We start from the raw sequence: 14,908 nt of genomic DNA on the forward strand, positions 1-14,908 counted from the left end.
ACATTCGATTTTTTAAAATTAAAGTAACATGCAAATATGCAATAACATATAAATGTTTAGATAAAATTTTGGCAGAATACATTAATTGGAGACCCACAGAAGTTGTCAAAGTTTTATTTGTATACGTTATCTAGGAGTTCAACCTATTAATTAATAAACACCAGAAGTTTAGAGAAAACATGCCTACTAAACAACTCTTGCAATTTTGACAAGGTTAGAAGGCCGTCTATAAATTAGATCAATACGCTAAAATGCACAGATATGGTATATGTTTTACGGGAGAAAATCAAAAATAGTCATATTTACAAGTGGTCATTCAAAAATAGTCACAGTTTCAATATTAATCGAAATTAGTCACTTTTCATGTAAAGATAAATTTGAACGAAAATACAGTTCAAAATACGGAAAAATACTCCAGCATAATATACTGGAATTCCAGTATAAGTATATTGGAACTCCAACATATTATACTGGAGTTCCAGCATAAGTATACTGGACTTCCAACATATTATGCTGGAGTTCCAGCATAAATATATTGGACTTCCAGCATAATATACTGGGGTTCCAGTATAATATACCGGTCTAGCATAATATGCTGGAAGTTCATACACAGGTGCACCGATCTCCAGTATATTATGCTGGAACTTTCCGTGTTGTAACAAAATAGTAACTATTTTTCAATGACTTTGCAAATGCTGGTTATTTTTGAACGACCAGTTCGAAATCAGGCTAGCCCGTGCTATTTTTACAATTTTTACAGTATATATAAGTTAAATCATGTGTAATCAGATACTCAGAAGCCCAAGTCTGCTTTACCACTGTTCTCTTTCAAAATTCTAGGCCTCCCTATGTCCAAACTATTTGTTAAGTCGGATTGAACGCTAGCTTACTTGGTGAATTCTCTATTTTTCACACTTGAGATAAAAAGTTCAAACTCTGTCAGTAACGTAGCATTCCTTTCGGCTTTCCTTCTCCCCTATACTAATACATTAAATTTTTTATTTAAAAAAACTACAGGTTGGGTCTCTATTAGGGCCTGCCGCTTGCCAAATTGCAAATTAGATAATTAAGAATCCGTGGATCGGATATACTCCTAAATATAATATGAGACTATGAATTGTATGGGATCTGATTTAGACGCACCGACGTATAGCCTGTTTGGCGAATCTTCTAAAATCAACTTATTTTGTGAAGTATTTTTTTCAAAAGTACTTTTTAAAAAAGTGCTTTTGGTGAGAAGCAGTTTATATTTCGCTAATTAATTTGAAAAACACTTTTGAGTAGTAATTAGTCTTTGACCAATCTTTTGAAAACTGCTTCTAAGTTTATTTTTCTCAAAAGTACTTCTCAGAAAAGTATTTTTGGAGAGAAGCTACTTTTTTCTGCTTCTTAAAAACTGCTTCTGTTTCTCCTCAAAAATAATTTTTTTCCTTCTAAAAGTTTGGCCAAACACCTCAATTTTTGGTCAAAAGTACTTTTGGCGAAAAAAAATATTTTTGGCCCAAAAACAAACTTGGCCAAACAGGCTAGTAGTCTCTGGATCCACCACTGCATGGTGAATTAACATATAATATAAACCTTTTTAGTTTGGTAAATTATTATCTTGATAATACTTAGATAAAAGTTTTCATTCTTTAGTTTTAGGTGGCTGAGGGAAAGTATATCCTAACCTAGCTAGTATTACAAAGGTCTCCAATTTGAGACATGAAATATAATTGTGTTTGATACTGAATACTTTACTTCCAAAATAAAGATACAAATGCAAATCTAAATTAATCGGACCTAAAAAAAAAAAAACGCACACTAAATGAGTCAAAAAAGCCACGTACATATTGTTGCTGCCCGACGAATTAAAAGCATGGGACAGATTTGTCAGTTGACTTAGCAAAGTTTTCTTAGACCCACCACCCAACCACTTGTCATTAATACCCAAGTTACAAAATAAAAAACATTCTTTTAGAGAAATGTGATAAGAATTTGAACCCCATATTTGTATTCCTTCGGCCTCAAATTATATGTCGTGATTTCTAAAAATAATTATTTTAAATGATTTGTCATTATAGAAATTTAGGATAAAATTAATTATTTTTTTACATTTTACCCTTAATATTAATTATTCTTGAAGAAGGAGATGAACATAAATAGAATAAATATTTAATAAAAATAGATTATATTTTAAGATATAGATAAGGGTAAAATAATTCAAAATTCCTTCTAATTAATGTTTTAGGTTTGTAAAAGAGAAACATGATAAATAATTTGAGATGAAGTGAGTAGTAAAGTAAAACTCTGTATTCAATATAAAAAACCCTTCAATTCATACGTATCATATGTTTTATTGTGTAAATAAATTGCTAGCACTAGTGAATCAACACTTCTATGAAAACAATGTAAGATGCTCTTAAAGTAATATATTGAGGAGACACTAAATAACTCTAAGACACTAGGTTAGGTTTTTTCATGGAAAAAAAAATTTAAATGAAAGACAAAAGATGTTTGCTGATAGATAAATGCAAATATAGCATGATATGTTCAATTCTGAACCACATATGCATCGCCCCTCAAGAAAAATGCAACAGTTATTTAATTAATAGAGAGAACCACCAAAGATTGTGATGGTACGGGAACTATTCCTTCCTCTTTAGCTAGAGGTTTCATGTTCGAGCATGGCCGGATGGATGTAGTGTACTAGTAACGAATTCAATTGAACCCATAAATTTCGACCCGAAATAAAATTTATGTGTAAAAGTTCATTAAAATTATAAAAGTAGTCGATATGAACCTATGACTTTAAAAATATAATGCGTTCAACGCTAAAACCTTAAGGGTTCGTTTGGTTGCCGGTTAGAGTTATGCAGGTATTAGTTATGCATGTATTAATTATGTATCTATTAGTTATGCAGGAATAAGTAATGCAGGGATTAGTTATGCATGTATTAGTTATGCAGGGATAAGTTATGCAAGGTTGAGTTATGTTGGGATTAGTTATGCGATAGTTATATAAGGATTAGTAATATAAATGTAATGTGAGTGTTATTTATTATTAGCTTACTTTATTTTATTAAAATTGTTAGTATAGTTTAAATATATATTTTTAAACAAAAAAATACAAGTTTGAATAAAGGGTATTCTTGTCATTTTATGTTTTAATACAAGTATTATTAATACATGTATAAGTTATTCACCTTCTACCCTGCATAAATAATACATAGATTACCTCATAACTTATAGATGTATTAGTTATGCGGAAAAGAAAAATATGAACCAAACATTGTATTAGCAATGCTACATTTTATGTGAAAAAGAGAAAAAAACAATCAAACATTGTATAACTTATGCTAGCTTCTATGTGGAGATTATTTTTTCTCCTTCTTTTAACCAAACAATATATAAAGTTATCCTAATTTTAATAAATGGATAGCTTGTTTGAACTCCAATATTTTAGGCCCAACAAAACGAATACCATTTTGTGACGTCAGGTGGGCATGTGAAGACCCACAAGTTCATCTCAACTTTATGGCATATGGCATACGTCAGTTGTAACAATTCGGCCGGTCGTTTTGAGTATTACAGCCTCGTTTTCCCATTTACTGCTCCATTTGTACTTTATAGTTGTATTATGACCTATCAGATTAGTTAGTTCGGGTTCGGAGAGATTTCGGAATAAATTGAGACACATAGTCTCGTAATTGAAAACTTAAGTTGGAAAAGTTAACCGAATATTGACGTATGTGTAAACGACCTCGAATTTGAATTATTATGATTCCAATAGCTCAGTATGGTGATTTTAGACTTAGGAGCGCGTCCGAAAAATTATTTGGAGGTCCGTAGTAGAATTAGGCTTGAAATGGCGAAAGTCGAATTTTTGAAAAGTTTGACCGGGGGATTGTCTTTTTGATATCAGGGTCGAAATATGATTCTGAAAATTGAAATAGCTTCGTTATGTCATTTATGACTTGTGTACAAAATTTAAAGTCATTCCGGATTGAATTGATGTGTTTTGGCACAAGATATAGAATTTGAAAGTTTCAAAGTTCATTAGGCTTGAATTGGGGTATGATTCATGGTTTTAGCGTTGTTTGAGGTGATTTGAGGGTTCGACTAAGTTCGTATGATGTTTTAGGACTTGTTGGTATGTTTGGTTGAGGTCCCGGGGGCCTCGGGTGAGTTTCGGATGGTTAACGGATCAAATTCGCACTTAAAACCAGTGCTGGAATTTTTGCTTTTGGTATTTTTGCACCTGTAGAGGTTTGATCACAGGTGCGAAGCCGCATGTGCGCACCAGCCATCGCATAAGCGACTAGACGTGAAGAGGGGCAGTGGTCACAGGTGCGAAAAGGAAAGCGCAGAAGCGGAGGGAGCATTTTGGGCGATCGCAGATGCGGATATTTCGTCGCACCCGCGAGACCGCAGATATGGCTAACTGGTCGCAGGTGCGACAAGCCCTGGACAGAATAAAATTGGAGGAGTTCCGAGCTTTTGCTATTTTTGGGCATTTCAAGCTCGGGTTGGGCGATTCCTGAGCGAGAAATCACGGAAAATCTTGAGGTAAGTCACTTGTGATCATTTCTACTCCATAATATTGAATTATCATCGAATAATCCGACTAGATTACGTGTTTTTGAGGTGTAAATCGGGGATTTGAACTTAGGGATTTGAAAATAAGATTTGAGGGTTTGGAGGTCGAGTTAAGGTCGGATTTGGTAAAATTAGTATGGTTAGATTCGTGGTTGAATGGGCTTTTGGATTTTGTAAGTTTTGTCAGATTCCGAGACGTGGGTCTCACGGGCAATTTTTGGAGTGTAATTTCCTATTTTGTGGGAAAATATTTATATTTTGATATAGAATTAATTTCTATTTATTATGTGGACTGAATCAAATTTATTGTGGCTAGATTCGAGCCGTTCAGGAGTTGATACGCGCAGGATGAAATTTCTAGAGCATTGTTTAGCTTGCTCGGCATTGGTATTGGCTTGTTCGAAGTAAGTAACTCTTCTAATCTTGGAGCTGAGGGTATAAACCCTGAATATATGTATTATGTGAATTGTTTGGAGGTGATGCACATGCTAGGTGACGGGCGTGTGGGCATGCACCATAGAAATTATGACGTAACAGTTTCCGTGGAATTTTGTAGTCAAATAATCTTGGCATTTTCCGTGCAGTTTTATGTGTTAAAGAAATTGAGTTGAGAATCATATTAAAAATCATGCCAAGGCTATTTGCCAGTATTATTGAGGCCCATAGAGGTCATATTGAGTGAATTATTTGTTTAAATTGAAAATTTATACTCAGTCATATTTATTTCATTGCATATCATATCTCAGTCTCTGTTGTTATTTATCGATACATCATATCATCATTTTTGGGCTATTTTCATGACATTGTGAGCCCATGAGAGAGAGACTGGAGAGATTGATGACTGAGGGAGGCCGAGGGCCTGACTGTGAGGATATTTTTGGGATCGGACTGCACGCCACAACAGACCATATTGGCTTTATATATATATATTATTATTATTATTATTATTATTATTATTATTATTATTATTATTATTATTATTATTATTATTATTATTATTATTATTATTATTATTATTATTATTATTATTATTATTATTATTATTATGTGGATCGGGGCTGCCCGCCTGCAGCAGGCCTTATAGGCTTTATATAGCATGTGAGTTGTCCGTGCAACACGTTAGTTGTCCGTGCGGTTTATAACGCTTGGGCTGAAGGAGTCCCTCCGAAGTTTGTACACCCCCAATGAGCGTGGTTGTTATTATTGAGGGATGGATCTTCCCTAGAAATGGATCTTGTCCGAAGCATTATATACTTAGAGATGGATTTTCTCCATGGGCTGGATTGGCCCTACTCGGTACTGAGTGACTGATGATCAGTTGATGTATATATTCCGGGATGGATCTTCCCTAGGCCAGATTGGCTATATACAGTACCGAGTGATTGGGCATGATGAGTGAAATGCGTGAGAAAGTGAGATTGAGTACTCTGAGAGTGTGAGTACATGAGTTCATCTCTGAGATATATTGCATTGACATGCACACATGACATACGAGCATAGAGATGTATTTTTGCTCATGTTGTACGGTATCACATCATTCATGATTTCTCACACATGTTGGCAGATGGGCATAGTGATGCATTTGTTTTACACTGGTTACCTGGAAGAAAAATGAAACATCTTATTTATTTTGAAAGGATTTTTGGGAAAATTATTGTTTTCAAACTTATTTATATTTTTGGCAACTCCGGTAAACGATTTGGATTTTCACTAATATACTTGAAAGACAGAACTATTTTTAGAAATCATGATTTAGCTGGGCATTTTATCTCTGAGTTACTTCGAGTATTACTTGTTTTATATTGTTATGAACTATTGTTGGTTATGGGAGTTGGACTCTGACCTTGGTACAAGCTCGTCACTACTTTCAACCTAAGGTTAGATTTGTTACTTATTGAGTACATGGGGTCAGTTGTACTCATACTACACTTCTGCACCTTGCGTGCAGATATTGGCCGTTGATGTTGCTGCGTTCGTTGGAAGCTGGATCCGAAGATGTACCTGCGTTCCGGTTGTAGCTGCCTCTTGTTCATGGTAGCCTTAGATTCATAAAACTCTTTTATATACTTTTCAAACATATGGTGTATTACTTCATACTAGTTTTGTATACTCTATTCTTAGAAGCTCATGATTTGTACTACAAGTTCTTGGAGAATGTATAAGATTAAGATTTTTCTTTACTTAAATTGCTTTAATTATTATTATTGGAATTGGATAGTTAATAATTGGCTTACCTAGCAGGTTGGGTTAGGTGCCACCATGACTAGCTGGATTTTGGGTCGTGTTTCAAAGTTCATTAGGCTTGAATTAGGGTAAGATTCGTGGTTTTAGCATTGTTTGAGGTGATTTGAGGGTTCGACTATGTTCGTATGATGTTTTAGGACTTGTTGGTATGTTTGGTTGAGGTCCCGGGGGCCTCGGGTGAGTTTCAGATTGTTAACGGATCAAATTCGAATTTAAAACCACTGCTGGAATTTTTGCTTCTGGTATTTTCACACCTGCGGAGGTTTGATCGCAGTTGCGAAGCCGCATGTGCGCACCAACCATCACAGAAGCGACTAGACATGAAGATGGGTGGTGGTCGCAGGTACGAAGAAATTTCCGCACCTGCGAAAAGGAACGCGCAGAAGCGGAGGGAGCATTTTGGGCGATCGTAGATGTAGACATTTCGTCACACCTGCGAGAACACAAATGCGGCTAATCTGGTCGCACATGCGACAGGCCCTGGACAGAATAAAATTGGAGGAGTTCCGAGCTTTTGCCATGTTTGGGCATTTCAAGCTCGGGTTGGGCGATTCTTGAGCGAGAAATCATGGGAAATCTTGAGGTAAGTCACTTGTGATCATTTCTACTCCATAATATTGAATTATCATCGAATAATCCAACTAGATTGCTTGTTTTTTAGGTGTAAATCGGGGATTTGAAAATAAGATTTGAGATTTTGGAGGTCGAGTTGAGGTCGAATTTTTGTAAATTTAGTATGCTTAGACTCGTGGTTGAATGGGCTTTCGAATTTTATAACTTTCGTCGGATTCCGAGACGTGGGCCCTACGGGCAATTTTTGAAGTGTAATTTCAGATTTTGTGGGAAAATATTAATATTTTGATATGGAATTATGTAACGACCCGGCCGGTCGTTTTGAGTATTATAATCCCGTTCCACCATTTACTGGTAAATTTATGCTTTACAGTTATTTTATGACTTACCGGGTTAGTTAGTTCGGGTCCGAAAGGATTTTAGAGTGAAATGAGACACTTAGTCTCTTAATTGAAACCTAAGTTGAAAAAGTTGGCCGGATATTGACTTATGTGTAAACGACTTCGGAATTTAATTTTGACGATTCCAATAGCTCTATATGGTGATTTTGGACTTAGGAGCGTGTCCGAAAAATTATTTGGAGGTCCGTAGTGGAATTAGACTTGAAATGGCGAAAGTCAAATTTTTGGGAAGTTTGACCGGAGGATTGACTTTTTGATATCGGGGTCGAAATTCGATTCTTAAAATTTTAATAGATCTGTTATGTCCTTTATGACTTGTGTGAAAAATTTGAGCTCAATCGGACATAATTTGATAAGTTCCGGCGTCGTTTGTGGAAACTTGAAATTTCAAAGTTCATTAAGCTCGAATTGGGGCATGATTCGTGGTTTTAGCATTGTTTGATATTATTTGAGACTTCGATTATGTTCGTATGATATTTTAGGACTTGTTGGTGTATTTGGTTGAGGTCCCGAGGGACTCGGGTGAGTTTCGGACGGCTAACGGATCATTTTTGACCTTTGGGAGATAGCTGATAGCTAATGGTATTTTTCTTCTAGTTTCCTTATACACGATCGCATAAGTTCATCCGCAATCGCATAAACTAATTTGGGACAGAGATGACTTTGTTCTATGCGATCGCGTGAGGTGGTTTGCGATCGCGTAGGCTTGTTTGAGGCAGTGATGATTTTGTTCTTTGCGATCGCGTAGCTATGGGATTTTGTGATTCGTGAATGCGTGGCTATGGTTGTGTTCGCGTAGAGGAAATGGAGCAGAAGTGGAGATCACGCGTTTGTGCTTCGCGATCGCGTGGACGAGTCCGCGATCGCGTAAGCCTGTGAGAGTGAGCTTCATGATCGCTTGGAAAAGTACGCGATCGCGTAGGTTTAAATCTGGGCAGTGCAAATTTGTGCTTCGTGATTGCGTGTGGTTGTCCGCGATCGCGCAGAGCAAATGACTGGGCAGGGAGTTTAAGTTCTCCATTTTTGTCGATTTAGAGATCGAGAAGAGACGATTTTTGGGAGATTGTCAAGGAAATTAATGGGGTAAGTGTTCTTAACTCAATATTTGTCAAATTACCCGAATCCATGGTTGTTTTTAACATTTAATTGGTGAATTTAGTTGGAAAATTGTGAAAACCCTCTTGGTTTAATTTGAAGATTTGAGGGTCGAGTTGATGTCAGATTTGAGTAAAATTTGTATGGTTGGATTCGTGGTTGAATGGGCGTTCATATTTTGTAACTTTTGTCGGGTTCAGAGATGTGCAATATTTGAGCTAAATTTTGAATTTTATTGGAAAATTAGTATTTTCTAATGAAATTAATTCCAATAAATTTTGTTGACTGAATCGAATTATTAGTGGCTAGATTCGAGGCATTTGGAGGCTAATTCATGAGGAAAAGGCATTGCAGAATAAAGAATTACACGGCTTGAGGTAAGTAATAGTTCTAAATTTGGTTCTGAGGGTATGAAACCTCGGAATATGTATTATGTGATTGGCTTTGAGGTGACACATATGCTAGGTGACAGGCGTGTGGGCGTACACCGTAGGAATTATGACTTGATAAAATTCCATGAAACTGTGTAGTTGAATTATTTGTTGATATCCGTACATTCTCTACGTGTTAGGGAAAATTGAGCGGAGACTCACATTAATAACCATGCTTAGACATATGTTGTTATTATTGGTACCCACTTGGGTTATTTATGTGGTTGAATTATATGTGCAAATTGTAATTTCACACTCAGTCATGTTTATTCAGTTCATATCATATCTCAATCTCTGTTGCTATTTATTAAAACATCATATTATCAATTTTGGGCTGATTATCATGATTTCTGAGAGCCCAAGAGACTGGAGAGGTTGATGATTGAGTGAGGCCGAGGGCCTAATTGTGAGGATATTTATGGATCGGGCTGCACGTCGCAGCATATTTTATTGATTTATGCCATGATTGGCTTGATATAGAGCTTGGGCTGAAGGAGCCCCTCTAGAGTCTGTACACACCCCCAGTGAGCGCAGATACCTACTGAGTGCTAGTGCCGAGTGCCGAGTGATGAGCGACTGTGAGGAATGAATGACTATGAGGAAAGAGTGATTGCGAGGTTGGAGTGAATGGGAGGACTGAGTGACTGTTACTCTGAGAGGATGCATTGATATCATTATTTGCTGCATTTCAACTGTCATATGTCACTATTTGTTTTGAAATTTTGGAAAATCATTATTTTCTGTTTCGGTCAAACTTGATATGAAATGTCAGTGAAATTTTAAATGTTGAACTTGAGAGCATGCGTACCCTTTTATATTGAAAAGTACTGTATTTGGACTTAGCTGAGAAGCTCGTCACTAATTTTAGTTCTTTATTTATTATTATTACTTACTGAGTTGGTTGTACTCATACTATACCATGCACTTCGTGTGCAGATCCAGGTGATCCCGGATACAGTGGGTGTTGATTCTTTCACACAGTCGATTTTCCGAAGATTCAGAGGTAGCTGCCATGTTTCACAGACCTTGTCTCTCCTTCCCTATCCTTTTGTTTATTTTATTTGGTCTCAGATTATTATAGATCACGTTTTCTAGACTTGTAATGTATAGATTCTCATGTACTCAGTGACACCGAGTTTTGGGAGTGTCTTTATTTCCAATGTTTGTGGGATTTACTCTTAAACTTAATTATTATGTTTTTAGTATTTAAAAGAAATTGTAGGTTATTGGTGTTGTCGGCTTGCCTAGTATTGAGATAGGTGCCATCACGACAGGTTAGAATTTTGGGTCGTGATAAGTTGGTATCAGAGCCTAGATTACATAGGTCTCACGAGTCATGAGCAGGTTTAGTAGAGTCTTGCGGATCGGTACAGAGACGTCTGTACTTATCTTCTAGAGGCTACCTAACCCTTAGGAAAATTTCACTTTCTTGTATTCTGTCGTGCGAATTGTTGATTCCGGAAACTAAATTTCTGTTATTCTATTCTCTCAGAAATGGTGAGGACACATACTACCGAATCAGACGGTCAGGCACCAGTGCCACTAGCTAGGGCCGCGAGAGGTCGGGGCCGTGGTAGAGGCCTGGGGCCCAGGTAGAGGTCGAGGTGTAGCTCGTACAACAGTTGGAGCGGCACCTGTAGCACCACCAGTTGCTCCAGCTCAGGAGCAGGTTCCAGATATAGCTGAGCCGATAGGACCAGGTTAGGCACCAGCTGTGCCCATTGAGATTCCAGGCCTTCAGGAGACTTTGTTCCAGATATTGACAGTTTGCACTGGTCTTGCTCAGGTGGTTTCGGCTCAGGCCGCACCTGCCATTTCACAGGCCGGGGGAGGTACTCACACCCCTGTTGCCCGTACTCCAGATCAGGTAGTACAGAGACTTCAGATACCGGGGGCACTACCAGCCCAACCGGCTGCAGCTGTTCAGGCTCCGGTAGTCCCTGTTATGGCAGATGGTGAGTAGAGGAGACTTGAGAGATTTGGGAGGCTTCGACCTCCATCATTTAGCGGTGTTGAGTCAGAGGATGCTCAGGGTTTTTTGGATAAATGCCAGCGGATGCTTCGGACAACAGGTATTTTGGAGACCAATGGGGTCTCTTTCACTACTTTTTAGTTTTCTGGAGACTTTTGAGAGGCATAGGACGGTCAGTGTTGTACCACTTACATGACAGGAATTCTCCGTTCTCTTTTTGGAGAAGTTTGTGCCGCAGTCTCGCAGAGAGGAACTGCATAGACAGTTTGAGCAGTTATGTTAGGATGGTATGTCTGTGACGCAGTATGAGATGAGATTTCTTGAGTTGGCTCATCACGCAGTTTGGTTGGTTCCCACTGATAGGGAGAGGATTAAGAGGTTCATTGACGGCCTCACATATCAACTACGATTACTTATGACTCGGGAGAGAGTATATGGTGCTACTTTTGATGAGGTAGTTGACATTGCTCGGCAGATAGAGATGGCTTGTAGCCAAGAGCGTGGAGAGAGGGAGGCTAAGGGACCTTTTAGTCCATGTGATTTTAGCGATGTTCCTTCAGGGGGTCAGTTTTACCGCGGTAGGGGTCGTCCTTACAGACACGCTCAGGCGGGTTGTCCAGTTCACCGTGGTGCATCATCCAACCAGGGTTCATATAGTTCTCATCAGGGTCAGTCATCTCGCAGTGCCATGCCAGCCCAGAGTTCGTCCCGTGCTCTTTCAGCTCAGGGTTCATTTGCATCGGGAGCTTCTAGCAGTTATTCTTGTTCTTGGGGCCCGATTCAGTCAGCACCACCACCAGTACCGGGGAGCTACTTTGAGTGCGGGGAATTTGGGCATATGTGGAGATAATGTCCTCGTCGTTCGGGAGGTTCAGTGCAGCAGAGAAGTCAAACTACGACTTCAGCACCAGTTACTTCACCACCCGCCCAGCCAGCTCGAGGTGGGGTTCAGTTCGCTAGGGGTCGCCTAAGAGGGGGAGGCTGATCAGGTGGTGCTCAGGCCAGATTCTATGCTTTTCCTGTCAGGCCATACGTCATTGCCTTAGATGCAGTGATCACAGGTATTCTCTCAGTGTTCTATAGGGAAGCTTCTATATTATTTGACCTTGGTTCCACTTATTGATATGTATCATCGTATTTTTCTTGTTATTTGGATATGCCCTATGAGTCCTTAGTTTCAACTGTTCGTGTATCTACACCGGAGGGCAATATTATTACTGTGGACCGTGTATATCGGTTGTGTGTGGTAACTATTGAGGAACTAGAGACTAGAGTTGATCTTTTATTACTCGGTATGGTTGATTTCAATGTAATTCTGGGTATGGATTGGTTGTCTCCATGTCATGCTATCCTGGACAGTCGTGCAAAAACTGTGACATTGGCGATGTCGGGGTTGCCGAAGGTTGAATGGAGAGGTTCTTTAGATTTTGTTCCTAGCAGGGTAATTTCTTATTTGAAGGCCCAACGTATAGTTGAGAAGGGGTGTTTGTCATACTTGGCCTTTGTGAGAGATGTTGATGCAGATACTCCTACTATGGATTCAGTACCGGTCGTGCGAGACTTTTCGGATGTATTTCCTGCAGACCTGCCAGGTATGCCACCCGACAGGGATATCAATTTTGGTATTGACTTGGTGGAGGACACTCATCCCATTTCTATTCCTCCATATCGTATGGCACCAACTGAGTTAAAAGAATTAAAAGAGCAACTTCAGGAACTACTTGATAAGAGGTTTATTAGGCCTAGTATGCCACCTTGGGGTGCACCGGTTCTGTTTGTGAAAACGAAAGATGGTACTATGCAGATTTGCATTGATTACAGGCAATTGAACAAAGTTACAATCAAGAATAAATATCCTTTGCCGCATATTGATGACTTATTTGACCAACTTCAGGGAGCGAGGGTATTCTCCAAAATTGATTTGAGATCGGGGCATCACCAGTTGAAAATTCGGGATTCGGATATTCTAAATATGACATTCAAGTCTTGTTATGACCATTATGAATTTCTTGTGATGTCTTTTGGGTTAAACAATGCCCCAGCAACATTTATGCACTTGATGAATAGTGTATTCCAACCGTATCGTGACTCATTTGTCGTGGTATTTATTGATGATATCCTGGTGTACTCACGTAGCCAGGAGGAGCATGCACATCACTTGGGTATTGTATTATAGAGGCTGAGAGAGGAGAAACTTTATGCCAAATTCTATAAGTGTGAGTTCTGGCTTAGTTTCGTCGCTTCGTGGAGGGATTCTCCTTTCAGAAGCTCAAGACAGCTTTGACTACAGCTCCAGTATTGGTGTTGCCTATAGGTTCAGGGTCTTATACTGTGTATTGTGATGCGTCATGTATTGGTCTCGGTGCGGTGCTTATGCAAGACGGTAGGGTGATTGCCTATGCATCCAGACGGTTAAAGGTATATGAGAAGAATTATCCGGTCCACGACCTTGAGTTAGCATCTATTGTTCATGCCTTGAAAATTTGGCGGCATTACTTGTACAGTGTCCATTGTGAGGTATATACCGATCATCAGAGTCTACAACATCTGTTTGAACAAAAGGATCTTAATTTGTGGCAGCGAAGGTGGTTAGAGTTGCTTAAGGATTATGATATCACCATTCTTTAGCATCCCGGAAAGGCCAATGTGGTGGCCGATGCCTTGAGTCGTAAGGCGGAGAGTTTGGGCAACTTAGCATACTTATCGGTAACAGAGAGGCCTTTGGCCTTGGATGTTCAGGCCTTGGCCAACCAGTTTGTTAGATTCGATGTTTCTGAGCCGAATTGAGTTCTGGCTTGTGTTGTTTCTCGATCTTTTTATATGATCGCATCAGAGAGCGCCAGTATGATGATCCACATCTACTTGTCCTTAAAGACACGGTTCAGCACGGTGATACCAAGGAAGTCACTATTGGGGATGACGGTGTATTACGGATGCAGGGCCGGCTATGTGTGCCTAATGTAGATGATTTGCGTGAGTTGATTCTCCAGGAAGCTCACAGTTCGTGGTACTTCATCTATCCAGGTGACGCGAAGATGTATCAGAATTTGAGGCAGCACTATTGGTGGAGGCGAATGAAAAAAGATATAGTTGAGTTTGTAGCTCAGTGTTTAAATTGTCAACAGGTGAAGTATGAGCATCAGAGACCGGGCGGATTGCTTCAGAGACTTGAAATTACGGAGTGGAAGTGGGAGCGCATTACCATGGATTTCGTAGTTGGACTTCCACGGACTTTGAGGAAGTTTGATGTTGTTTGGGTGATTGTGGATCGATTGACTAAGTCTGCGCATTTTATTCTAGTGGGTACTACTTATTCTTCGGAACGGTTGGCTGAAATTTATATCCACGAGATTGTTTGCCTACATGGTGTTCCAGTGTCCATCATTTTAGATCGGGGCACGCCGTTTACCTCACAGTTTTGGAGAGCAGTACATCGAGAATTAGGTACACAGGTCTAACTAAGTACAACATTTCACCCTCAGATGGACGGACAGTCCGAGCGCACTATTCAGATATTGGATGATATGCTACGCGCTTGTGTCATTGATTTTGGAGGTTCTTGGGATCAATTTTTTCCACTGGTAGAGTTTTCTTAGAACAATAGCTACCAATCG

The sequence above is a fragment of the Nicotiana tabacum genome, chromosome 14 (assembly GCF_000715075.1).
Source record: "Nicotiana tabacum cultivar K326 chromosome 14, ASM71507v2, whole genome shotgun sequence".
Classification (NCBI taxonomy): Eukaryota; Viridiplantae; Streptophyta; class Magnoliopsida; order Solanales; family Solanaceae; genus Nicotiana; species Nicotiana tabacum.